Here is a 27686-nt window from a genome sequence, read left to right as displayed (position 1 = left end):
AAACTTGAAGAAAAGCTTTGCTTCCAAGGAGATTTATTCAACTGAATAACCAATCACTATTAAGTAAATAAAAACTAAAAATTTAAATAGGATTTTTAATAAACGCATTAGTATCAATTGATTCATGTACATTATACACGAAATTCGTAAATAAATTCCCAAATACACAAGTATAATCCCTTAAAATAATGTCCAATTACTTAAATTGACAATACTTCAACGTTATAATAGCATTATTAAAGGCTTCAGTTCGATTAGGAAAGCTTACTCGGCGTTAAATCACAACGCAAAGCAATCAGAAGCGTTCCATTGCGTTACATATGCAGGTATATTGTGTGTGCACTTGAAATTTAGGCCAAGAGGTCCTTGTAATGGAGCGGGATTTGAATAGTAATGTCATCTACACGAAACCGCACAACAGACCAGTATTGTGAGAGCAATTCACGTCATCTTAAGTCTGCAATTTGGCCAAAACAAAAGACAATCGTAAAACATTGGGGGGCTATATGATTATACGAATTAATATATAGTGCGTGTGTACCTGCAGTCAAGTGTAAAGAAGTCGACGTATGTTTCAGGCACAGGAGGTTAATCACCTACTTGCCTATGAGATTGACAAATGACCATGCAACAGATACAAAAAAAGACGGCCAGTGGTTTTTGTACTTAGAATATCTAATAAGTTTGACAATATTCTATATTCTTATCATATTCTACTAAACCGATTGAAAAATACAATGTAATTTAGGATCGATGTTTCTGACAAGACATTTTGTACTTTTATACATGTTTTTAAACTGTATAATTCAAGGCACTTTACCTAATGCATTCGTAGCCTGAAAAATAATACAAATGTAATCTCTCCTCGCTTAAAGAAAATGACAGCCTTTTTTGGTATGCAAATTTAATAGCGCTGCTTTGTCTTAAGTGAGGCACTAAATTTTTTAAAGTGTCGTAATTAGTTATTGTCCGACGCAGCTAGAAGTTGATGAAACAACTGAAAATGTACATTATTTTTTCATAAAAGTAACAAATTTCGTTCTGATTTCATTATTTGGCGTCTATCCCAATCGTTAATCGTTAATAATCATATGATTTATTGGTTCATTAACGCTATTTGTTTGCCCGTGCCTTATGGAAGGCTTATGTAAAAAATTATGTTAAACATGCGGTTTTTCTCGCCACGCCGCACTCAACGACGTCATACGCCGCTTTCTTGCCTCCGTCAGCGATTTTGAAGGCATCAGGAATCGCTGAGATGGCCTACGGCTGGATGTGATGTCAGATTTTAAAATTTGTTTTATTTTTTATTTGTTTAATATTATTATTACCATGTAGATTAAGAATATTGTAAATACTTGTGTGTCGTATAGAAATCGATTACTTTATATTACTTTCTCCACTAGCATACCTATTATCCAAAGCAACAATCAATTAAATTAACATACTCATTAGTACTAATACTTTAAAAACAATGAGTACAAGTGCCATACAAATTCATACAAGAATTTTCTAATAAAAGAATCCACCGTAAAAAGTTTTATCTTACGCGATAAAGTCAGACACAAATCCTCTTCTTAAAATACGGCCCCATTGCGGGGCATAACGGCGTATCGTTTCAACTTCATAACAATATTTAACAAAGAGATTTGCATACGAAACCCAAGTGAATGTAATTGTTGATAACGTATTTAGCCCTATCTTTATAGATAAGAGCGGAAACCGGGTCGGCCTTTCAGGACGCAGCCTGAATCGCTAAGTAGTGAATCAGTTCACTGCGAACGTTTCACATTTCGCTCATCTAATACTACGTCTAGTCTGAATAAATTTAGTTGCTAACCGAATATAGCAGTCACGTCAAAGAAAAGTCAATTCAGAAATTCAGTCAGTTGTCAAATCAAGGTCGGAGAACGGAATGAAGAACTGGCAATAAACTCTCCGCCACTCTTTTTAATCGCCAATTTTAAGGAGCAGCAACCATTACACCACGTTCCACACGGCATCTTAAGTAATTAATATTAATTAAATAAATTAAAAACAAAAAATTGTACTGCACTTGTAATGCACTTACATTGTCGTGGGAATAACACGAAAATACTTCGTCGGAAGTCGAAATAACTAACATCACATCCGTATACACGAATTCAAGTACGACCAGTCACCACAAGTAGCACTCGTTCACGAGTATGACGCACGGCAGTGACAAAAGATTATTCAAATCATACATTTTAATGCAGTTTCTGCCACCATCATTATGTAAAATTAGCTTCTCACTGAAGTATTTCCGAACCATAGGGTAAGTCGAATATAAAGAAAAGAAGCAATTCCTAAAAGGCCAGCAACACACTCGCGAGTCGTGGCGGTATCACTTAACATTGAGTGAGCCTGCGGCGCGTTTGCCCCCTGATCCTTAAAAAAATAAATACCGTTAGGTACCACTTTTAATCTGAGTTTAGTAGCCATATTTGTTGATACAGTGTGACAAAATAAATCGAGCTTCAGATTTTTAAGTCTTTGCCAGTTTTTCAGTCATTCACCGCACCAGCACTTGCATGGAAAGAAAAATAGAGATGGAGAACCGGAACTTTAACACGAAAATTAAGATCATAGATAACTGTTCCGTAGTTTTAGGTAATATATTTGTTTGTGAAATAAAGTTCTATATACTGCATCAATAAGAAACGTTATTTCATAATTTTATATACCGTCAGCGATGTTGGTTAAGTGGCCTGATGTTCTAGGTTCAATCCTAAACTGTAAAACTAATTGACTTATTGTCTATGTATGCATTTAGCATTCGCATATAACTGAGCACCAACTTGACTATTAGAAAAAATAAGCGATCACGAAACATAAATCTCAGACATAAAAGGTAGTAACGCCACAGGCTTCTAAATATACACTGTAAAAAAATTACGTAATTCAAAACAGTAAACCATGCATACCCCGAACAATGGGAGTCTACATTCAGTACGTATATAGTCTAAAATAGCCATAGGAACACCGAATAACCACAGCTCTTCCGTAAACAATGCACGCTGCTGTACAAAGCGATCCTCAAATGGATGGACACAAAATAGAAAAAGATTTCGGACACAATATTTGACGAGTATATTACGGCTTTATATTCTTCTGTGTTCAATCATTAGAACAGAAGTAGGTATATCGTTAGATATAAAAGAACTTACATGAGCTTAGCGAACCTAATAAATTAGCCTAGAATGGTACTACAGTACATGCCAAGCAAAATCTGAGTAGGCTGTAAAAATTTCAGATAAAAATCAATTTTTATATTACGCCCTTGTACACTCCCACTTGCAGAAGACTCGCAAGTGCGGTGTCGGCCATTTAGGATTAGGCAATTTTACCTTGAAGGACCCAAATCGAATTGGTTCGGAAATACTTCAATACTTCAGTGGGCAGCTGGTTACACAGTAATGGTGCGCGGTATAATCTGAAAGCGCTCAATTGTGGAACGTCGAGGTGATACGGGTGGAATTTCGCATTCTGCCTCGACGACCGATGATATTGTACATACAATACTGCTTTATTAGAAGGAAACCAGACACATTCTAAATATTTCAATCGAAATGTTTGAATTTGTCTTGTACAATTCACACAGAATCCTACCCCATTAAGTCTTTGAACTTACGGCATAGCGGGAAAATCTTAATAAATAAAATCGTTATGTAATATCTAATTTTCGTCAACTCGTGAAATTTGCCAAACGCCTGGCACGTGGATATTCCGTACAAGGAATTTAATTCGGGTGTTTCTCTTCGTCGAGTGACGTGACATTTTGCGACATTCATTCGACAATTTTTCGCTGCATTCTCGGCAACATAAAGGATTTTAAACTTTTTTAGACCTGTTATTTTGAATTCTTTCGCGTAGTACACTCGGAAAGGGGTTTATTACAACTTTGCCTTTTAAATGTCAAATATGTTTCAACTTCTTGACACTTCTTCTTGGGCCTAGTGTAAAGTATCAAATGGAACAAAAACCGTCTGAATTAGTAAATTTGTATTAGTGTCTCACGTAAATGCTAAACTGTGTTAGGTGCGAAAAATAGTACAGAAGAACTGAGACTGTGAGTAATTTTATTGGACACTTTCTTATGTTATTAGTAAACACTAATAATTTAACATGAGATTTAAGTTAAGACTTTAATTACTCTTATTAGTCGTAGATCTTCATGTTTCTATGTCTTAGTAATACACATAAAATTAAAACGAATCTTGGAAATTCACTCGATCGATGCACTTATTTTCACTCCTTAGACATTTGTATAATCTGTCAAGTTGTGTATGAACTGTCAAGAGTAGAAATCCGTCGTTAATTAAAATAGTATAACAGGTAGTTTTACTTTTAGGTTTAAAATGCAATACTTTTCGTGATCCCAATGTATGTATATCAAAATAAAAAATGATATTAATTCACCTCGATTTATTTAAATGTGAAAGCGTAAATAACTAATATTTCTCACTACCTCAAAAATACTAAAACCAATTCACAACAAAAATTTGATAAAAAATCATCGCAATAGATTTCAAACTAATCTCACTCAACAAAGGCTGTAACACGGACAGGGTTATTCAAATATCGGCATCCAATATGTCATGTTATAACGGATGAAAATTAAACACATATACAACAGATAGTACACCAGTATCATGGAATCACGTTCGATTTCACAGCGGATATGAGCGTCGGGTACAGGTCTATTGGACCAGGGCATGATGGCTCGGCGACGGGTACGATTTCCGCCAACGCCCTGTCGACGGTTATTTCACACACAGAAATATTGAACGCAAAACAAGTAACAAACGTTATACACTTTTCCGATATACCGTCAATTGAGTGCACTTTTGTTTTGATGTTAATTAATACTTTTATGCGTTAAATATATAAATAAGAATTACTTTTGAGATTTTTGATTATTGTGAAATAAAGTGTTATTTTTATTATATATTACATAGAAATATAGTACTATTTGTTACCATGGTTATAATTTAAATGTCTTTTTAACTTGCTATAAGATATTGATGAATTTGTGGTTATTTCTGTTTAATATTTAATATAAATTGTGTGGTTAATACTTAAGTACTATATATAATAAGTTTTTCAAATGCTGTCCCATACACAATATTTTACATTAATCGATTTACCTTTCTATCAATATAATAACAGTCAGTGTGTGCATTAGATAATAATAGCCTTTTAATTCAAATACATTTACACTTAAACACGATTCTATTTCAATGATCTTTTAGGCATCTATGTGCCCCTTTGTGGGGCCTCCAAATTCCTCCATTCCTCTGTGCACTGTACAACTCTGCCGTGTATCCTCGACCGTTTCTTCAGTTTGTGCTAACCATATCCACCGTTTGCTGTACGCAAATACGAAGGAGACTGTATAGTATTTATACATATTAAAGGTTTCTTATGTATTATCACGGAACTCAAGATACAATCAATTTAATTTAATTTCTTAATTATACTTAATAATGATTAGTTACTGTTAGGGGCATAATTAATATAATGAACTATGAATGCGTTACTTAACTGTGTTACATAAATGACATAGTTGTTTATATATATTTTAAGGATATATAACTGGATACATAATGGTAAAATGGTAAAATATCACTTGTGGTTAAGTGATATGCGGCCTATCGGAGGGCACGCCTGTCTAGGAGGTGGTAATTTAGCCGCCGTTTGAAATAATCTATATTATTTTTATAACACACGAGTCTACAGGATCCTCAAAAAGGGCAGGCGTTGCTGCCCTGAGGGAGGGGTATCCTCTTATTTAAACAGTTTTTAAGCGAGTCTTTAGAAAATATGGTAGATATTATAATATACTTACGGCACATAAATGTTTATGTTTTGTGTAAGTGACAGGTTGATATATTTTTAGATTTTAATAATATTTCTATGTAACCGCAAACGAAAACTTTGCGAATATTCCAGAAGATAGTAACCGTAGCTTTATTAAAAATAAGAACACGTCTACTTTAATCAATGCTTCAATATACTAGAAGTTCCGTTCATTAAGTTTTATAAAGTTGTTAATTCAGACGGCGGCACTCGAGGAAGTTAGATAGTTTAATATAACTGCAGTCTTGGCGAATGTTCGACGCTTAGAACCGTCGGTCGTATCAAATTTCCCGTTAACGGCACTTCGTATAGCTGAAACAATCGTGGAGTAGAAAAGGGAGTTATGGGTGGTATGAGTGCATTAAGATAAAACGCGTTGGGTACGAGCCAGCGTCTCAAGTGTCCAAGGCATGCCGTCGACAGCCCGATGCACTGGCAATAATCATAACGTCTTATTTGAGTCGTCTCCTATCTCCAAATCGAAATTTTCTCATCGAAGATTTCTTCACATTGAATCAACAGAAGCCTGACAAACAAGTAATCTTTCAACTACTTAGTAGAAACTTAGTTTCATGTATCCTTTGTTCTACTTTATGTGCTTTTAATAATATTAGCCTTTTCAAACATTGAATCGTGTCTTTGAATCTTCTTTTAGGCATCTGTTTTGATTTAAAGAAAGGGCCTTATGTAATTTCAATGTATTTTAAAATTATATATAAATAAATAAATAAATTCACCTAAAAAATAATATTAAGCAAATTTGTAAACATCATTTGTAACCTACACCAGTAAACAGAGGTTTTAATTATAATAACCTTTTAAAGCCTTTGTTACTGGAATACCAAAAATATTTGTAACAAAATTAATTTCAAAATTTAATTACGAATATGCTACAATAATAGGATTTACACAAATTTACACAAACAAACATATAGAAATGTTAGGCAAAAAATCTTTCAGTGAGGTAAGATAAGACTGCTTACATTTGAGGTTAAAACGACTCAGAGGAAAGGAGATTTGCTTGAGGACATGGAACGTTTTGTTTTTGTAACTGTCTGGTATTTCTGAAAATTCTATTTAATCTTTACATTACACGTGTTATTTTAGACAATGGTTTCAGTTATCAACCATATTTTCTATCTGGGTTATAATGAAAAATAGTTTAGGTAAAAATGTATTTAAAGCAATGTAACAAAATATTTTTTTTACATAAATTTAAAAAAAAAATTTGGGAACTGGTAGTAAATATAAATTTAGAATCAATTTAACATCTTTTCTGTTAACGTTAATAAGTGTACTTGTATACTTATATGAGTCGGCAACAGCGTAATTTTATTTTTACTTTACATGAAAAATCGTGCAAGACGTTTTTGATACGGCTTAACATATTACGACAGCATTCATAAAATCTTGACGACCGCAAGCCTAAACACGTTTTAATTAAGAGTTCACTTTAGGGCTTTCGACTTATATATGAATTCGAAATTGTAAGCCGCTCCATTCAAAGCTTTGCTCAAAGTATACGGAGTTCCATAATTGCTAAGAACATTTGAAACTGATTCCAATTCCATATAAACTATTGAAGCCCGCATGTCCGAATTAATACTATTTGAGTTACAAATTCGTAGTTTGCGCATACGTAAAATATGGGTCAGATGATATGATACATTCTAAACAGATATTCCACTCTTAAAGACACTTTTGTTAGTAATGCAAAGAATGAATACTTGAATGGGCTTTTCTTGAACATAATTAATATGTTAATAATCACTCGCATTTGACCTATTGCCCTCGGTATATTCATGTACCCAAAAGAGCAATCCACCAAGAGTCCTCATGTGTCGTTAGCGATAAAGTCAGCAATTTTTAAAGCGCATCGTCGATGAGAGACAATAATGAATTCAAGCTCACCGAGGGAGCCTCCTTGAATAATCTCCTACGCCCCACTTTGCACTTTCGCTGCTATAAAACGATTAATACTAGTGCGACCTTTGAAGAAACTATTCAAAGAAATAAAACGCAATCACTGAAGACAGCCTTTTGAAGCAGGAAACCCACTTTATTAAAGGATATCCACTTTTACTTTGTATACGTACATTTCATACGACTTAAAACTAGACTAAACGTCATCCATTTATATAATCCTAACATAAATCGTCTGTATGTCGATTTGTGCATTTTGCGCGTATAAACTACGATTCAGAAACGTCTGTCTTAAGCCCGGAAATACGTTTCCTATTTCGTAAATATGCACGTCGGATAAGCGCTCACATTTCTCAAGAAGAGTTTCAAATATTATTTCGCATAAATAAATACACTATGACACTAATACACTACTTCAAATATAAAATCGCTTGCTCCTTACAATCAACTTAAAAAACCACAAAAGATGAAATTAATAATCCATAACGATTCTCTGAAATGACCGCAAAAAGTGAAAATAAGAGTGCAGTGGAATGATAAAAAAAGTAGCCAGGAAAGGTATAAAAACGCTTCAGAAAATGCAGCTTGAGCATTTCCACATTATCGGATGGAGCGGGAAGCCTGCAGGCATTGTAATTAACTCCTTATGTTCTGAAATACGGCGTAAAATGAAACAATAGTTCACGTTAAATATTTATTTTATTATTATTCTCGAACAAGGCGTATTGCGTATCGCTGTGCACCTTATTAAATGCTTTACTACGATTTTTATGGCAAGGTAAAGACTGGTAGGTGAGATTATCTTGCCCCCATAGACTAATTAAGTTTTAAAAATGTGACAAAACACAATAGTCAATAATTCGACCTACAATCATCGTAGCGGTGCTACGAAGGTCGTAGCACGTCTACAGTTTTCTAATATTCTGCACATATATAAAGTACATATGATTTACATCCATTATGATATCGGATATTACAGACGCGTCAATATATTAAATCGGTGCATAATAGTAACATTGTGCTATTCGTGACTTGGCATCAAGTTGGGATGCTAATGTGCAATCAAACATAGTCGCCGACGGCCAGTTAATTATGCGTACACTTCATGAATACAGATCGGACATATAATTGCCACGTGTCTTGTAAATTATAAGGTATGAACGCATAACCATTTAAATCACTAGGGCTATTGACGTCAAATCGGTATTACGTAAAAACTCAGGAAATTATGTTTCTAGAGCATTATTTTCGTAACCACGCGGCGGAAAGTCTTTGACATCGGTAGCGTGATAGCGGAATAAATATTTGAACATACAAGCATAACGCTAAGAAAAATGTTAAGGAAAAATACGGTGCCGGTAACGCCGAAGTTTCCTCGGATAAAGACAAAATTCCCATTTATATTTATGTAATAATGAACAAACATAAACAACAACTTGTTCAAAGGGCGAGAATGTCTCTACTTAACCGCCGCGACCCGGATTCGTGCCAAATATTTATTTTAATTACATCCCCAGCTCCTTCGGCGCCTAAGTTAACTGTTTTAGCAATTTCCATGCCGATATTACAAATTAGTTCGGTATTAGCCTTAATGGTTTTAGTTTTATTGCCGTAGATATGAATTAATTAATAACATAACTTTGGTTTTCTCAATTACCACTACACAAATATTAGAACATTTTAATATGAAGAGCAAATTTCTAGGGACGTTACATCAACAATTTTATCGAGTGACATCTCTAGGGGAATTTAAAAAATGTAGACTCTCAATCCCTGGAAAAAACAAGGATTATCGTAGCTCTGTTTGAACACAGTAGTATATTTTCAAAGATTTACTTAAAAATCAAATTTCCGAGCGAGGTTTTACAACGTTCTCGTTTCAAAAACGCCTGCAAAGGTATTTGTTGGGTGTCCTTTGATGAACTCATAGCTAACGACCATACCATGCTGTGATATTTTAAAACCGTCAAAATCTGTAATAACGACATCGAAGGGACGACTAATATTTGGTCGTTAAATTCGATAGTCGTAACAGCCGATGACGTCATCGGCTAAATAAAATTAATATTTAATAGAATTCAGTCGGGACCTTTGGTTTTGGTTAATATATTAGATATTGTTCTAAACGATAGCGCCACAAAACAATATATGTACTTAGATTAAAAAATCATGGAATATATAACAAATACCCTAAATTGTACGACGCATACCAAAATAGACATAGATTTTAATCATTTCAAAATTCTATCTTACAAGGAATTTATATCAAATAATTTATATTCGCAGTATCTCGATACACATTCCGAACTAATACACCATAAAGCGGAAGTTGTAAATTATGTATCGATTAGTAAAGATAACATTTCCCCTTTACTACCCCAATTTTCGGATGTCTCATTACCAGTGCCAAATTATCTCGATGTTTCGCTTCAAGATATTTTAAAGTTCTGTTTTGAATACAGCACAAAATAAGGATTTATCAGACATAATCAATGATGCTACGCCAACGCTTTTGAGTTTCAGCTCTAAATTTACTATCGACATATTTGTATGTTCGCAGAGTGAATTCACAGTAGCGATATTGTGTATATTATGTGTCAAATTTTTATGTACATTATATTTTATTAACTGTTTCTCCACATTGTCGTATTGACATAGGCTGTAAAGATGATGAATGTGTGTATTTATGAAATATATAAGATACTTAATTAAAAATTTATTTATTCCTTGCTTCATCTTTAAGAGCATGGAGCGTAATACATCATATTTTGCCCTATTAAATTATATTATGTATATTAGGGCGCCCAAAAAACTTCACTGCCAACCAGCCAGGATGGTTTGAACCTACGCTCTAACAATGCTAGCACAGCTTAAAACACTGTTTTCGTACATAAACAGTGGCGCTAAAATCTTTTTAGATCTGGTTTTCAGATTTCTATTCCTGTTTCATGATCATGATTTTCTAATAGTATCAACGTTCTGACCGTGACAGACGCCGCCATCTTAAACAAAACAGGTTCTTAGAATATATTTCTTCGTCGTACGAGTGAGATTTACTAGTTAGTTACTAGATTACTACTCTGCGTATAACCAATCATAAAATCAAAACATAACATTGCTAAAACCTGTCAAGACGTGTACACGTCCTGTAATCAAATATTTTAACGTTATCAGTGTTGATAAAGAATACGAATCTTTATCTTCTCGCTGTCGTATACGTGAAACCCTCTATTTTGGATTTTGCTTAAATGAAGCATTCCGCTGTATCTGAACAGATATCGCTAGCACCTGTTGTTAATTAAAAATTTTACTACACTAACTGTTGTATAAAAGTATAAATATTCTTCATAAATTGTTGGGAAATTAGAGCTCAAAATTCATAACTTCGTTAAGAAAATACATCCACGTTTTAATTCCAAGCGCGTCTTGACGATATAAATTTACAACAAGGAAACCGAACGAAGACAGCAGCTTCCCCGTAGCCTTCACTAAATTATTAAATAAATTAATTAATTGAGACAAAATGAACGGAGCGGATGAACAAAACTAAAATTCCCACTCGAGAGGAATTCTTAAATTAGCAGATGCTTCAAATCGAAACGTATATTGCCGTGGAAGTTGAAGTTTGTAATTAATTTCAATGAAATTCTTTGAGTTAAAACGAAAAGGCGTTTCAGAAACTATTTTAATACTGAGCTTTAGTAAAACAGACTTAAGTGCAGTACTCCCAGCGACTGAATGAATTTTAATGGCAACTTGCTTGGAGTGTCCGCTCGACGTTTCGATTCTCTTAGCTCTTCGTATTGTTTACTTTCAACAATTACAAATTGTCTACGCAAGATTAACAACTGATGATTGGCGAGCAAACATTTGTAAATTGCATGGCGCTTCGTCTGTACGAAGTATCCACTTTTCCAATAAACTAGCCAACAGAGTGCATAACGTGCCGAGATTACTTATAGCCCCCGAGCCGGCAACCAAACAACAATATTTGTTGGCACGGGACACTAGATTAATTTTTCCTCGGGCGTTTAGTTTCTAAGCTATTCATGAACGCCCGGCTATTCACTTTTATACCGGAGAGAGCAATTTGTGGTTTAATGAATACTTTGTATGAATCATTGGAGCCCGACTTTTATTTCTCACTTATTTCAGATTTAAAAATGCCAACGGAATTTTCATGCGCGTACATACACTATATAATACGAGTATATTATTAATTGTTCTCTTCAGCTTTCTATTAGAACACAACACAAGTTTGTTTGGGGCATTTTCAATGCACCATTGTATATTAAAAATGAAAGTGTCTTAGTATCGATACAGTCATACAGCAAACCGGTTTGCCTTAGCTCATTTAAATAGGCATCTTAACACAACAGGAATAATACTAACGGGAACTAAGTGTGGTATCGGGGACACACAAACATGGTGTCAAAACATTATAGAACACTTAGGGTCTGTATCACAATGTGCGGATAGGTTCCAAATAAGCTATTTATTACTTATTGGTGGGATAAACAGTTTGCGTTTCACGACTGTCAGATAGCGCTATTCGTCATGAAACGAAAACGTTTATCTTTCGAATAATTTATGTGTTGCATAGCTATTTGGTACTTTAACCATACATTGTGAAACAGGGCCTAAGACTATTAATGAAAATTACCTTAGATACTTTACAAGTACTTTAGAAAATGTTGTCTACATAGTATTACTAACCAGTCATAATGATTGTATATTGTCATTCTTATAGTCGCACTTGTGAAAAAAATATTCTCTCTTTCATCTCACTATTAGACCACAGCAAAAAATCAACTATATTCAAGGATATTTTTTAACAAAACAGTCCTATTTCATGCACAAAAAATACAGTACAACTGTGACGGCCGTGAGTTATAGCGAGACGAAAACACGAGTCATATTGTAGACTAGTAATCATTGCAGGAAATTTATTGTTGTGAGTTTCGAATAAAGCCGGATAAGCCGGACACGTCCGATAACCAAGCTCAAGACCGAATATGAAAAGTTGATATTCTGATTAGCACAGTATTTTGAACGAAAGCGATACCTCGTACAATAAGGCTTTGTTCGCACGTTTCGACGCCAAATCGGAGAATAGAAACACGTATTTCGGAAAAACTTCTAAAACGTTATAGGTCGCGTGTTAGGTGTTTTAAATCGTTATAATAGGATTACGCTCACATACAAGGCTTCTTTAAGGAATGCATTGTGTTATTCTTAGGTGCTGTAATTTGTATGGATCCTAGTATTCAAACTCAAAATAACTTTATTCATACAGGTAAATAAGTAGACTTATGAACGTCAAAAAATTAATTAATTGTAAATTTACATATACTACCAGTTCGCAAGTCAAGAGTGTAGAGCGGGCAAGAAGAACTGATCAGAAATTCACGGCGACTATTTTTAATCACCAAGTTTTGAGTCATACAAATTATTTGAACTGGAGCAAATCAATCCCAAGGATTAGGATCATTTAAAAATTTATAAAAAAACTATAGATTAATTTACGTTTAACGAGAATTTATTCAGTGATACTTCACTAATTTCAATTGGGCGTTTCGAGGCAATACAATACCATATAAGGAGTTAGTTTATCAGCCGCAGCACAGATTGGTTCTCTTTCATATATTATACTATTGTAATCACCATTTGTTTTAAAATAGTTTATACATATGTATATATATATATATATATATATATCTATGCAACGACGTACACAAATTTGCTGATACACAGATTTTTTATGAAAGCGTTTTCCACATTCGTGTTTCTAGTCTTTTATTTTGAAAGTATTATAAGAGAAAATAATCATTAAAATTTTTAATTTCTGTAACCAGATGAATTTTCTCATAAATGCAAGTTTTAAGTAACGAGTAGGAGACACGATTAATTAAGCGAATGCATGCAGGTGTTGCGAGAAGCCAAGATATTTGAGGTTATTTATTATGAACTTTCAACGTATGCCTTGAATCTTCTATACTAATTAACTGTAAAATTACACAAGTTGCTTTCCAAGTTGTTTGATTTATAATCAAACTATGAACTACCTCTTTCAAAACAGATATTAATATCAAAGATTTTATATTCACGAGTGACAAATTAAAACAACTTAAAACTTAGTAATAAAAAATATGAGCAGTGTTGGCCTAGTGGCTTCAGTGTACCACTCTCATCCCTGAGGTCGTCGGTTCGATTCTCGGCTGTGCAACAACGGACTTTATTTCCATGTGCGCATTTCACAATCGTTAGACTGAAAACATCGTGAGGAAACCGCTTGAGGAGGCTTGGGCCCAATTCTGACCTACTTGCCTAGATTGATTATAATAAAACAGATAAGACATCTGAGGCCCAGACTTAGAAATGTTGTAGCGGTACTGATTTTACTTAAAATATTTAATATAAAAGTAGAGAGTTACCTAAGACTAACGCTAAATACACATAATTTCAGTACATACTCTAACTTTTAAACATTATTTTTTACTCTCCTGTAACGACCTTTTTCATTTGACAATTCAAGTACGTAATATTTTACAAAAAAAATATTTTTTAGTCTACACTGCAATCTCTAAGAAATTTTTCTTTAAACAAAAAAATATTATTCAATAACATCATAAGACATCTCTATCTGACAGGGCCATGAGCTCCGCTAAGGCCTCGTGATTAATTAAGTAACACCCCAGGCAAAGCGTACAAGACATTACCTGTCCATCAATCATGCCTTGAGCCACTATATAGAGAAATGCCAACGATACAAGTAATTAACACTTTATAGCGAGTTCTATTCACCTATTTAAAGAGCAGTAAAGCACCATACGGCATGAAACAGACACATTTTTTACTGATGCATCCCTGCAAGCATTACACCTTACCTCCCCCAGCTTCACAAATCAGAACATTGGCCGATGTTTTTTTTTTATAGAAGATGTTAAGTGATACCGCCGCCCATGGACACTCTCAATGTCAACGGCTCATCACGTGACGGGAATCCGAGGCTACCCCATTACCGTTGTGTCGGGTTGTGTCGATTGCTGGGGGCTCCGTTGTTTTAGTGGGTATGCACAGTAGCAAGTCCTACATAGCCCCCCATCAGAATGCAATCGTAACGCATTTCCCCACAAAAAAAGCTACTTTAGCGTCTGATAAAGTGTTCATATTGCTGAGGAAAGCAAGATTAACGGCACCTCTTTATTTGAAGTTAAACGCATAACGTCTTGTGCAGTAAACGTAGATTTTTCATTTATTTATATAACCATTACAACGTATGCAGTATGGAAACAGTGTGAATATAGGTATACTAATACATTGATTGATCATCTATTGGGAATCTTACGTTAGTAATAATTTTACAAAGAACTTTGCGTATCACTTCTGACACATGAACTTTTCATGTGTCAGAAGTGATACGCACTTAGTCTCCGCTGTCAAGTCATTCTGCTTCTTTCAAAAATCTATAAAAGAATTTCATCGCAACGATAATAAAGTGATATGAATCAAATATCTGTGAAGACAAAAGGTATTATGAGCATTGTGCACATATGGTTGGAACTCGTTTAATGCAACATAAGCGCGTTCGAGCCAATTGCCACAATCCAGGTCTTAGCCCGAGGTGATTTAGCACCTGCCATATGTGGACGACGCCTTATCTAGACAAATACATTTTTGTAACTGCATCTTTGTGCAGTCGATTAGCTAACAGTATAGCTGACTGTGTCCTATAAGCTATATAATCATCCATAAATGTACCCTTTTCGATTTGCACTACAGACATTTTATAAATAATTTAACAAACAAATTTACCTATGTCTAATACAGTAAGTGAAAAGTATTAAAAACCCTTGCGCAAAATGTCACAAAATATAACAAGACAAAGAGATAAAGTAATAAAATAAGATATTAACTTGTAACTTGCTTGAATCTTTCCCTCGGGTACGGGCTTACATCCTACATCCTAATAACACAAAAACTGTAACAATAGTTGACAAACCGTGATGGGTCTCGTGCAAATAAAACTCGGATTCACCTCCTTAAGGGATCGAACTTGTTTATCGTTAAACTTTGTCATAAATCAAGCGTAGACAAGAAAGCATAAAGTTGCTGATACAAGTATCCGATTTTCGTCTCGGCTCTTGAGATTTTTGTAGGCGTGATTCGCTTAGATAGGGGTTTCGCCGGATTATCGCTGAGCAAATACAACCGCGCATGTGTTAAAATAGCTTTCCCATAACCGAATTTATGTGGAAGATATTTTGTGTTGTGAATAAAGTCTACCTTTCTTTGATACAATTAAACTAAAACTTTCTAACAAAATTATAAAATTCATAATAAAACGATGTAAATGCGTTTTAAATATATTTTATAAGTTCACACATTTAAAAAAACTTATACTGGCTTCTTTTTAAAAAAATATTTATTAATTTTGATAACTTTTTTTAAAAAGATTAAATAAACAAAAGTGGACAAAAATTAAATATAAGTACTGGAAAATACTCTCCGCCACTCTTTAATCGCAAACTGCTTTATTTTACAATATACTTGTCAATAGTCATAATTGCTAGACCAGTGCCTAGTAGTGGGCATAGCAAAAGAGGAGCGCTCACCTCCATCATAATTAAAACGAAATATTGATTCCAGACGCATATATTATAATAAATATTTTTCGTCAAGTACCAACAGCGATATACGAAGAAATGAATGTAGCCTGTTATTTCAAATGGTATATAGATAATAAAATTTTATCCCGACGGTTTTCCGCGCTAATTAGTAATTTGATCACTAGAGACATTATATAAGTGTCGTCTATCACATAATTAATTGTTTGTAGAGAAATGCACAATCATTATAAGTACAGACGTAAGCATATATCAAGTTACAAGAATATAAGATTATCTTTAAAGAACTGTTGGTATGCAAGTAAGTATCTTAGATTCGATTTTTGGAAGACGACTTTTACGAGGGGAGAAAACTAGATGAAGCTGCAGTAAGTGTTTAGTGACAACCACCACCAATCTATAATGCAAGAAAGCTCGCGACTGACTGATTATCAGTTGACTATTACAGAAAAAAATAGGCACTTTTGAATGGACGCTTCTAACGCATAAAATCTCGCGACTTTAAAAATATGTACGTCAAAACAGTTTTACTGCATTAAGATCACAGACGCATAATAATGTTGCTTAATCTATAGTTAAATAGAACACCTAGTCATTCATCAAAATGATAATGCAATGGCGACACTTCACAAACAATGCTTGTGTTATCTTCATTATATAGTAAGACGTAACTTTAGGTTAGAGGGAACATTTGCTAAGGGTTAAATAAGGAGATTAGTGTGCCCCCGTGGGTATGGGGCATACACATATACAATACACGCGTTTCTGTCGATTTTTTTCGAAGAAACTAGTTATGGAATCAAAATCCTTGGACATGATAATTGTTGTTAGGATATAAGGAAATCTATTTATTTATTAACACTTCATTGCAGTAATATTCAAATAGAATACAATTTAAATAATAAAAAAGATCGCTTTCAAGCGATGCCTTTTAGGTAAAAAGTGAAGGGGTAATAATAAAAAAGGACATATAAAGAAGAACAAGTATATAGAAAATTTACAATAATAAAAGATAAATTTATTTAAATTCTTCATTTTATCATTAAGCTTCTGCCTCCGAATTATATATATTAATTATGAGTAATTAGTCTTTGGATTAGCTTTATCATATTGGTTTATATTATTATTATTTAAGATTTTACTTTATTATAGTTATAGTTAGTGTTAAATGTTATTTTATGTTCTTCTTTGTTAATTATTTATGCACTTTTTGTAGTTTACCCTCTGAACGTGTTTCTTTTTTTATTGTTCCATACTAGGGTTGCCTGGAAGAAATCGCTAGTTAACAATAACTGGTACACAAGTTATTAGCCGTTGCCTAATAACTTATGTACCAGCTTTTTTATTTGTGTAGGTATATAAGGTAACTAAGTGCAAATAAATAAATAATCATACGGTATTTTTAAATATTAAACTGAAAATATATATTTAATATTAAAGTGAAAAGGTAGATTTACGACTACTAAACAAATTTCTTAAGTTAATTAAAAATACCTTTTAGTTGTATTACCTGAAACAATAAAAATATAATCAATATTAGTATTATAACCATTATTAAACGTAATCTATTTAATATAAATCATACATAAATTACAGTTTAACCGTGCGGTATCCCAGACACACATTCATACTGCCAAACATAATAGAACACTAAAACATAATCTTAGTTAAAGCTACACTGGATAGTAGACAATTAGGGTTAATGAAGGCAGCATAATATTAGCCATAATTACTTATAATATAGTTTTTATTATATACTTAATCTACTGTTGAAAAAAATGTCTATTACTTAATGTAAATTGTAATAATTATTTGGATTGGTAATGTAATGTGCGTTAGTATGAAAAATTCTACATTTTAATTATGTTTTTGAGCCATACTGGCACAAGTAAATTGTAATTATTAGATTGTAAATCATCATATCAGACTCTCTTTCCTTTCCACATTACCAAAAAGGATGTGAGAAAATATTTAAAAAAGCGCGAAGACTGACTTTGTTTAGCAGTAACAATTTATTATTTCTCTAAAATAATAAATGTATTTATGTTTCATATATGTATATCGTATATCAATCAGTTTGTGCTTTGTATATTGTCCAAGTGCTTTAGATTATAATATGGATATGGTAGCTGTAAGATTACTAATTAATAAATAATGTTATAAAAATATAATAGATATATTATCTTTTTCAAAGGTACTATAATTTGGCATTTCAACAAGTTTATTGAACGCCAAAATGTTTTCCTGTTATTCTGTGCAAAAGATCTTCAATATTTCAGCCTGTCGCACTAATGACAAGTGAAAGGTCAATGGGTCTATCCCATAGCCAATGGAGAACATAGGAATTTGTGGTATTTCATGTATTTCCCACAATGAGCTACCAATAGCGAAACTATTAGGATAGGGTTTTCGTAGGTTTGCGTTACTTCCAAAATATAATACCTTCTTCTAGTTTATTGAAATAGTTTAAATTTATTAACAATATGAAATAAATAAAAATAGCCGTTAATTTAGATACGTTTTTGTTCGATAGGTCCGTTCCAAAACCCGACAAACACGTCCTACAGATCCTTCCATTCTGCCCATCTCGCCCCACTCTTGATCAAACCATGCCTGCAACCAGTTATATTTCATCTTCCCATCTTGTATGGTCCGCATCTTTTCCTTTTTCTTATTTTTGGGTACCAACTCATTATTCGATTACTCCACTATTCACCTACGCTGCCGTGTAGGGCTATTAAGGGAAAGGTGATTAAATGTTTAAAGACAAGGTGCCTTTTTGATGTATTTAGACCATAAGTGTGAGAACAATTTTGAATAACTAAACTTATTTTATGACATTAATACCACATTTGCATGCCTATTTTTATATGGCTTTTGTGTGGACTTATATTATAACCAATCAATCGGAATATACTTTCGGTGCAAATAAACGATTTTTTGTTCGTACATACTTATTATTAAGTCTTTCAGCTACCCTCATAAACACCACAAAGAAATACATTTGTAAACGAAAAGGTCTGTTTATTCGTATCATAGGCGAGTCCCAAATATCCAGTCTATTACGAAACATGTTGGTCTAATTAATGGACATAGTCTATTATTGTGGACTCCACGCGTCATGTTCGCACGTACTGTAACTACTATAGCTAATGGCCGTATTTTGCTTTATCGGGCTCCAAATTAATGTATGAAACCGTTGAAAGAATAAATAATGAGGCGGTGTTAATGATAACTATGATAATTATGTTTATTCTATGACCTAATAACAAAGACGAATGAATATTTCCTTTATGTTAGTACAATTATCGATAAACTCTTAATCAAAAACATCACCCGAAACTGAGGTTTGCTTTTTAGACTCGATTTTAGTATAGAAGAAATTGTACAACATTGGATCCTACTACGTAGTAGCTTATCAAGATGTCTTAAAGGTAGTGTATATAGAAAGTCGAAAACTAAATTTGTCGACACTACTTACTTGATTTTTATGTTTTTTTGCCAAATGTAATTTCTGTGGCACAGCGTGTCAAAACCCTAGTTTTCTAAAAAGGGTTCTATTAATTCTAAGGGCCAAAACTAAAGGTTGGCGGGCTTAGCATTTCCCGCTAAGCCCGGGCGAATCAACCCCGGAAATTCTTCATGATATTTATGGACGAAACGGAACCCACACTACCAATATGTGTATTAACTGATGATTTGCAGATATTATAATATCCATTATATGAAACAATACATCTACGACACGTTTTAAGGCCTTCACGGTTGAATAGGGAAAATCGGGTCAACGATGAGTTTTGCGAACAGTGCGATCGATTGACCGTATGATTGAATAAGACAAGGGCTGGGCCGGTGATCGGTAAGCTATGAAGCATGCCACCTGAGCCTCAGGGCGGACTAATGGCCTGTCGCGCGTCCATTCGCGCGGGTGATTGATCGTCACACCGCGCGACATGTGTACAAATAGCCTATAACTTTATACCTTCTACTCGCGATATATCACGTAATGGACTCTGCGATATCGCAGTGATAAACTGGGCATTTGTGAGGCTGATGATGACGTGATTCGTATTCACAAATCACGTCTCGTTGCATGCATGACATAGCTGGTAGATTTTTTGCTCGATATAATCCTGCGTTTGCGTTTTTAAAATCAAAGAGGTACCCACAAATGCTGCCAACATGTAGTTATTTAAATAATAATATGTTATTTTTTCTTTGGTCTGAAGATATACAGGTATAAAAAACAGCGATATACCTCAAACCTTGACAATAGAAAACCCAAGTTATCCGAGTGGAAGTGATCAATTTTCTTAACAATTTCCCCGTCATCTCAAATCTTTTGAGACGCACAAAACATTTAGCCAATTCAGCGCACAGCCCGTTCTTGATAATAGAGTCTATTGACGCGGCCGGAGGGACACTCGCAAACATAAGCCATTAACGTATTGTTAGCGCTTCCATACCTATCCACGTATTTTCGGAGTTTTTGTTCCTATTTCGAGGAAGGTCGCATACTCGTAGTTTTTTGTTTGCCTTCGATTCTTCGATGATGTGTTGTTCAATTTGAAGGACGTATTGCTCTCCCGATCCTTAACAATGTTAACCCTCATAAAATCACGATAGAGACCATGTTGAACATTCGTATGATAAACTTATAGCAATAACTTAAACCCTAATTTTTTTTTAACTTAACAAAATATGCGGAGAGGAGAATTTGTTTGAAATTAAGGTGAATGAAACCTTAATTTCAAACAAATTCTCCTCTCTCTCTCAGTGTTACCACTTAACCTTTAAAACAAACAGTTTTTGTATCATTTAAGGCGGTAGTCACAGATATTGTTGCGGAAAATTCCTATTTTTTGTATCCAAATGGCCACGAAGTCGATAATGAAAGTCAACAGAATTTACAAATATTTTGTCTAAGTGAAGATTAAATTCCTCGCTCAGGAGGACACTTTAAGCCGTTTGTGGCACTGGCACTGGCCGATAATCCATGTCGAAGGCTTTGTGGGCAGTTCATAAGTCTAAAAGCAGTTGAACAACTGCCATTAATCTTCTCTTGGGAAAGGTTCTACTCTCAAAATAAACAAACGTATTTTAAGTTAAATATAAGAAAAGAGAATAGAAAGATTTGAAGTAGACTCCGCTTTTTCTATTTTCGTTGCTGCAGAAGTGCTTTTTATTTTTATAAAACTCATAAAATATTCTAACATAGTCAGTAGATCAAGCAACGCAAGTGGAAATAGATAGGCCATACTCTCCAAAGGGAATCCAATATATAAGCAGGAGCTTAATTGGAACCCTCGCGGAAGGGTGGCCGTCCCAAGGAAACCTGCCGTCGTACACTTGCAGATGAGGCATAGAAAGCCGGAAAGACTTTTGAAATAAGAGGATTAAGACCGTACGTGACGGAGACTCACTGTGGACACCATTTGCCCCATCTAGGTTTTATAGGACATTAAGTCAAGTCAAATCGATCAATAAACCATTGTAGGTGTAATACCGTGAACCATCGCTTATCATAAAACTGCACATGTTCTAGTCCAGTGTTAGTCCCAATAATTGAATCGCTGACAACAATAGGAGCGGTCTAATCAACGCAACAATACCTCGCGCAGCAAAATAAAGCCGAACCACTCGTTCCAGAACGGCCGATATTTTAAATTACGAACAATATTACACGACGCGGATACAAACGACTCCATTGTAGCGCGTGTGCGCCCGACAGCTGTTTTAGATAACGTGTGACCTCACCAGAATAAAGCGCTCCGTGAACAATTAAAAACAACAATGATGTCAAGCGTCGCACTTATCAACGATTTGATAAATATCCTTGATACCTTTGATATGTTATTTAATTACCGTAAACGATATAATTTTAACCTAAAGTGATAAGCCCGTATTGTAGCCAGTCCGTCTACTTATAAATATCTTATATTCTTGTATTTCTTATGCACTTTTCTTTTCATTTTAAGTAAATACCTTTTAACAATGATTATCTGGAACAAGTATTATTCTAACAGGCAGAAATTACGTTGCATTTAACAAATTTAATGTGTTTTTTATATTTCTTTAAATTCATAGAAGGCCCTCCATCACAGGAACTTAGTTTGAACCAAATTGATAGGCCATATTAAGTTAAAATCTCTAGATTCTTGCCATTGATAGCCGTGGCTATTTGTACCTTGACACGTACTTACCAGCTCCCAACTTAACAACTCTAAAACGATAGAAATTTTAATGAAAATTTAATAATGCACTTTTTAATCCACCCAAGTAAAGAATAAGCTCTGCGTCTCAGCATTCAATTGAATTCAGCTAAAAATCCCTCTCTAAGCAGAAACGTTGAAGCTAAACGAAATAGACTATTAGTTTAATTCATTCTTTTAATAAATTACACTGAGCAGAAAGCCTTCTGGATCATTGCTTTTAGTTTGACAGACCATTAAGATGACAGGCCATTTAGGTCACTCCATGCCGGACAAGCGAGCGACACTTAAATCCTGAGATGCCGTTACACGACAGGAATTAGATGCATTAGGTGGATCATTTGGCACCGAGGCTTTAATCGCCGGTTTACGGAACAGACAGTTGACCCTATTTTCTTATAAATATTGGCAAGGAAAAGCTATAAAGCGGCCAAGCCTATTAGTAGAGTGTATCGTTTAAAAAGATACACCAGAATTAGCTTGATTTAAAAATTAAGCTTTATTAACACTTCTATCCGTCTCGCACCAACGTACAAAATGAGCATCATTAAAAAATACAAGATATAAATTATAATAACCGTTGAATAACCATAATAGGCTTTATTAACGTTAAACCCGTGTTATAGAAATATCTTATCAAAAAGCCTAGCGAAAGAAAATAAATCGGAAAACGACTCTCAATGAACATTGGTGAAGATCCATAAAAAATAATTGGGTAGTTATTTCCGCAGACAACGGGATCTGTAAAAATGAAATTGGTATCCGGCAAATGGAAAGTAGCCCCTTAACAAATACAAAGAAATAGGTATCTACGCTTATTTATTCGCTCCAATAGCTTTTGATCTGCGACCCTTTGAAAATGCCACTCAGGATTCACAAAATATGCTTAGCTAAATGGTTTTCAGCATCACAGTATTCCATCAACTTTCCATTCCAAATATTCGATATTTTTTCACGAGCTATAGATAGCAGAGAGCTGTGTTGGCCCAATAGCCTAAGCGTGCGACTCTCATCCCAACCAACCACCAATCAACCAATGAACGGTGAAGGAAAACATCGTGAGAAAACCGGCTCGCCTTAGTGCCAAAAAGTAGACGACGTGCGTCAGACACCTATCTCAATCCATTTTTGGCCATATGAGATAGACATATTAATCCAAATATTGATTAAATTGTACCAATAACCAATCGACGGATTGTAATAGCCATCCGTCGATACAAGCTATCCATGGTAGGTTGAACTTACTTAACTTACACCAGTTTTTAAAATAATTAAAAAACCATTTGATATATTTTAATATTATTTTTTATCGGTTTTATTTACTTTATTTGGTTTATATTGATTATCAAATATAAGTGTAAAGAGCGAAGTGATTCAATTCATTTTTGGCGACGGATATCGCCAGAAATGAATTGTCTTCATAGGGTTTAGTTATTGGGATGCAGATAGGAAATCGATCGACTATCTGATCTCCGATTATTTTCAATCTGAGATTGTGAACCAATTATTGGGTGCGGGCGTCAGATATCCAGGCCAGACGTAAAAAGGTTGTAGCGCCATTTATCTATATAGATAGCGGAGACTACTAGTTACTACCAATCTGGTAGTATCATATAAAAACGTTTGTTCAAAAAGATGATATTACACTCCAATCGTGTAACTGTAGCCTATTACTTTGTTTTAATACGAGTTTTATAAGAAAACTTTTTCACTTATTCAGAAGTTTCTGTACCTGAGCCGTCAACTTTTACGAATAAGGTACAAATGTGATGTAAAACTAATACTTTGATAGAAAGAAGGATTAAATGGCAACCCCAATAACTTAATATATATATATATATATATATATATGAACGTAATATTTCGGGTATTACACTATTTGGGTAACATACTATTTGTGAACAATAATGTAAGACAAATATACAGATTTTATTTAATCTTTGTCTTACACTATACATCTAATAAAACTCAAACACTTAATTGAAAGAAATAAAATATATTTTTCAGTAAAGTAAGTACTTAAGTAGTACATATTTAAAAAATTGCGAAATATGCAAGTCCATCTACGTGGACTAAGAGCAATAGAGGAAAATATTGAAAAATAAAATAGTAACAAGAATCATAGGGTAATTATTTTATTTTATCTCAAGACAGGTTTATACTAGGTTGTTTTATGGTTTAGGTTTATTACTGTCTGTCTGATCCTATAACTACTTTAAATACAATGTATATTAATAACATGTTGAAACGGATGAAAAAGCCTGCAGCCTACTCTGCCAACAGGTTTATACCCTGCTCATTTTGCTATTTATGATAATACTACACTTACTGAAAAAATAATTAGCTGTTGGCTGAAAACATTAAGAGAAATGAATCTGTTTAGTGCCAGAACAGAGACAGACATATTATATACTATCAACCTAATTGGACATTATGTGTCTAATTTTTATGTACATTATTATATTTTTATTGTTGTCCACATTGTCATATTGGCATAAGCTGTAAAGATAATGTGTGTATGTTTGAAATAAATAAATAATTTATTTAATCTTTCAGAAATGAATATGCTAATGATACTCAGGGATGATATAGCATTTTAGTTGTTAAAGAAACACAAAAACTGTTAAGAAGACAGAGACACTAATCAGTTACTAGCATACAAAAAATATATCAATGATTTTTCTTAGTAATATTACTATAAAATATATAATATGTATCTTTGTGTGTGTCCATGTCTTTACAAGGGAATAAGTAATTGCTGTCACTTAAGAACAAAATAATGTTGTCACATTACTGTCTAACTCCGTATTATGTCACATTAGTGACATGTATTTTTATTATTAATTACTTATATTAAAAATGATAGATCTTATTATCCACTTTAAAAAATTATGAGTTTCTCTGTAAATTGAGCCTAGAACCATTGCATTGCATTGAATAAACAAGTAAAGTATCCTAATTTGATTATGCCATTTGTACCAGGCAGGTGATTCAATTTAAAAAAAGTTTAGCATATTTAATGACGTAGCAAGAATGATTCAGAAATCAGAGTATAATAATCAATATACTTATATATATAATATTTATTCATTTTCTTAATGTGGGTTAATAACTAAAATATGTAAAAAGATAATTCAGATATAGTATTAATCAAAAATAAAACACCTTTTAGTGAGTTTAGTATAGCCTATAACAACACCTATTACTAAATAAAAAAGTTACACATACAAAGTTACATTTTTCATGTCTAATTTAGAGCTCTCCGTTTTTGGGCTCTTTTCACACTTACCTCCATTTTCTTCTAAAAAACCAGGAGATGAAGTTGACATCATTGTTGGGATTATAGAAATACTAAACCTTACTTAAACAAGTTTATTTCTCATGAATGCATTACAAAAGTTTTTTCTTAAACTTGTATAATAACATTTTCATGATTACTTAAAATGTATGTAATTAATGCATTGAACTGCTGCTGCTGAACATAATATAGATAGATTGAGATAAAAATTAAATGTAAAATTAATTTTCAAAAGACATTATCAAAACTTTAGGCTATTAACTTATACTTTTCAATTTTTGTTTAAACATTTAGCCATTAAATTTCTGCAGACATATTACTTAAATGTGAACCTATATTGGGTATATTTCTAAATAATTGATATAAATATAAGACTGAATACAACTTTTATTGTTCAATGCTCTAGTTTTTTACTTAATCCTTTATCAACAAAAAAAAATTATATATATAAACTACTTATACTTTTTAATATTATTTATTTTCAATATGATGGATAAAATTTGTTATTTCTGTAAATTTACTATTATTATTTATTTATTTATTTATTAAGTCTACAACATCATACATATTATGAAATCTACTGATAATTTTATAAAATCTTCTATCTAATATGTACGACTATATATGTAAACATAAGTTTTGCAAAAAATAGGAATTAATATCTAGTTGTTCAGTGACAATGTTAGTCAATATAGAAGTCTTTATAGCTGTTGATTATACATAAATATTTTAATAATTTCCATTTAACAATAAAACACAGTACCAATGATGCTTTCAATAAAATTTACCTATTTTTAGGATATTTTAAAGTGAATGGACAAATTGTTATAATAAAAGCATTTGTAACTTAACTTTTGCATAAAACAAAGGGGAAAACTCAACTTTTATACGTTAATATTTGTTTTATAAATGACTTTTAAATAATAGCAATAAGACAAAATGCTTTAAATAGGTAGTTGAACTTCTAATACTTAGTAAAATTTACATAACCAATAAAGTGACTTCAGTAATTTAATACTATAAGTCGTTTATAATGTTTATCTCTTATATAAGAATCAGATGAATAAAAAGCCCGCCTCGCATAACAGAATCCCTGTTCTTAAGTTAATATTAGGTTTTAGTAGCATACCTTTAGCGTGGAATCCGTAAAGACGACTAGAGCTTCGTGAATTTGTTTTTAAAACACAATTAATACACAAATATGCACTATATTAATTATTTAAAAATTCAGTCCTTACAAGATACGTTTTTAAAACTTAATTGTTACGAAAAATAAACAAAAAAGTACAAAACACTACATCATTACTCAGTTCTTACTAAACAATTTGATGCTAAATTTGACTATTGACATTAAAAATCAAACAGAATTAGTGATAGTCAGAAATGATGACAACTAACACTTGCATAGCATAGAAATAAAACGTAAATAGGGTAAAATTGTAAATGTTTGAATTTTCGAATCCACATGTAGATAGAATAAGATACACACACAAAAATAATTGTGTCATGAAAAAGTTTTAATTTTTTGCAGTGACAGAGGAACCCGTCTTGGAATTTGAGGTATAATAGCAGAGTCTAAAGGTTTAATGACAACACCTTAATATTTTGTACTCTTTTTAATAAGAAATTACGAGTAGCAAATTTCTGGTAGAAAAAGACTGCCTATCTTTCCGTATGTACTCTTACTGTAGGTTTGACTTAAAAGTGCTTCGATGTGCATTGTGCCGTCCGAACTTCCAGATAGCT

The 27686-nt window shown here is 33.2% G+C and overlaps 1 protein-coding gene across 1 annotated transcript in view; it reads right to left on the bottom strand.

Annotated features, from left to right (window-relative positions):
• LOC110997880 (bifunctional heparan sulfate N-deacetylase/N-sulfotransferase) overlaps positions 1-27267 on the bottom strand; it is a 127526-nt gene extending 100259 nt beyond the window's left edge. Inside the window, exon 1 of the mRNA XM_022266240.2 lies at positions 27070-27267. The gene's annotated coding sequence lies outside the window, so the exon portion shown is untranslated. The remainder of the gene's footprint in view (positions 1-27069) is intronic.
• Positions 27268-27686: the final 419 nt, after the last annotated feature.

The sequence above is a fragment of the Pieris rapae genome, chromosome 10 (genome assembly GCF_905147795.1).
Source record: "Pieris rapae chromosome 10, ilPieRapa1.1, whole genome shotgun sequence".
NCBI lineage: Eukaryota > Metazoa > Arthropoda > Insecta > Lepidoptera > Pieridae > Pieris > Pieris rapae.
This window is presented reverse-complemented; position numbering and strand designations above follow the sequence as displayed.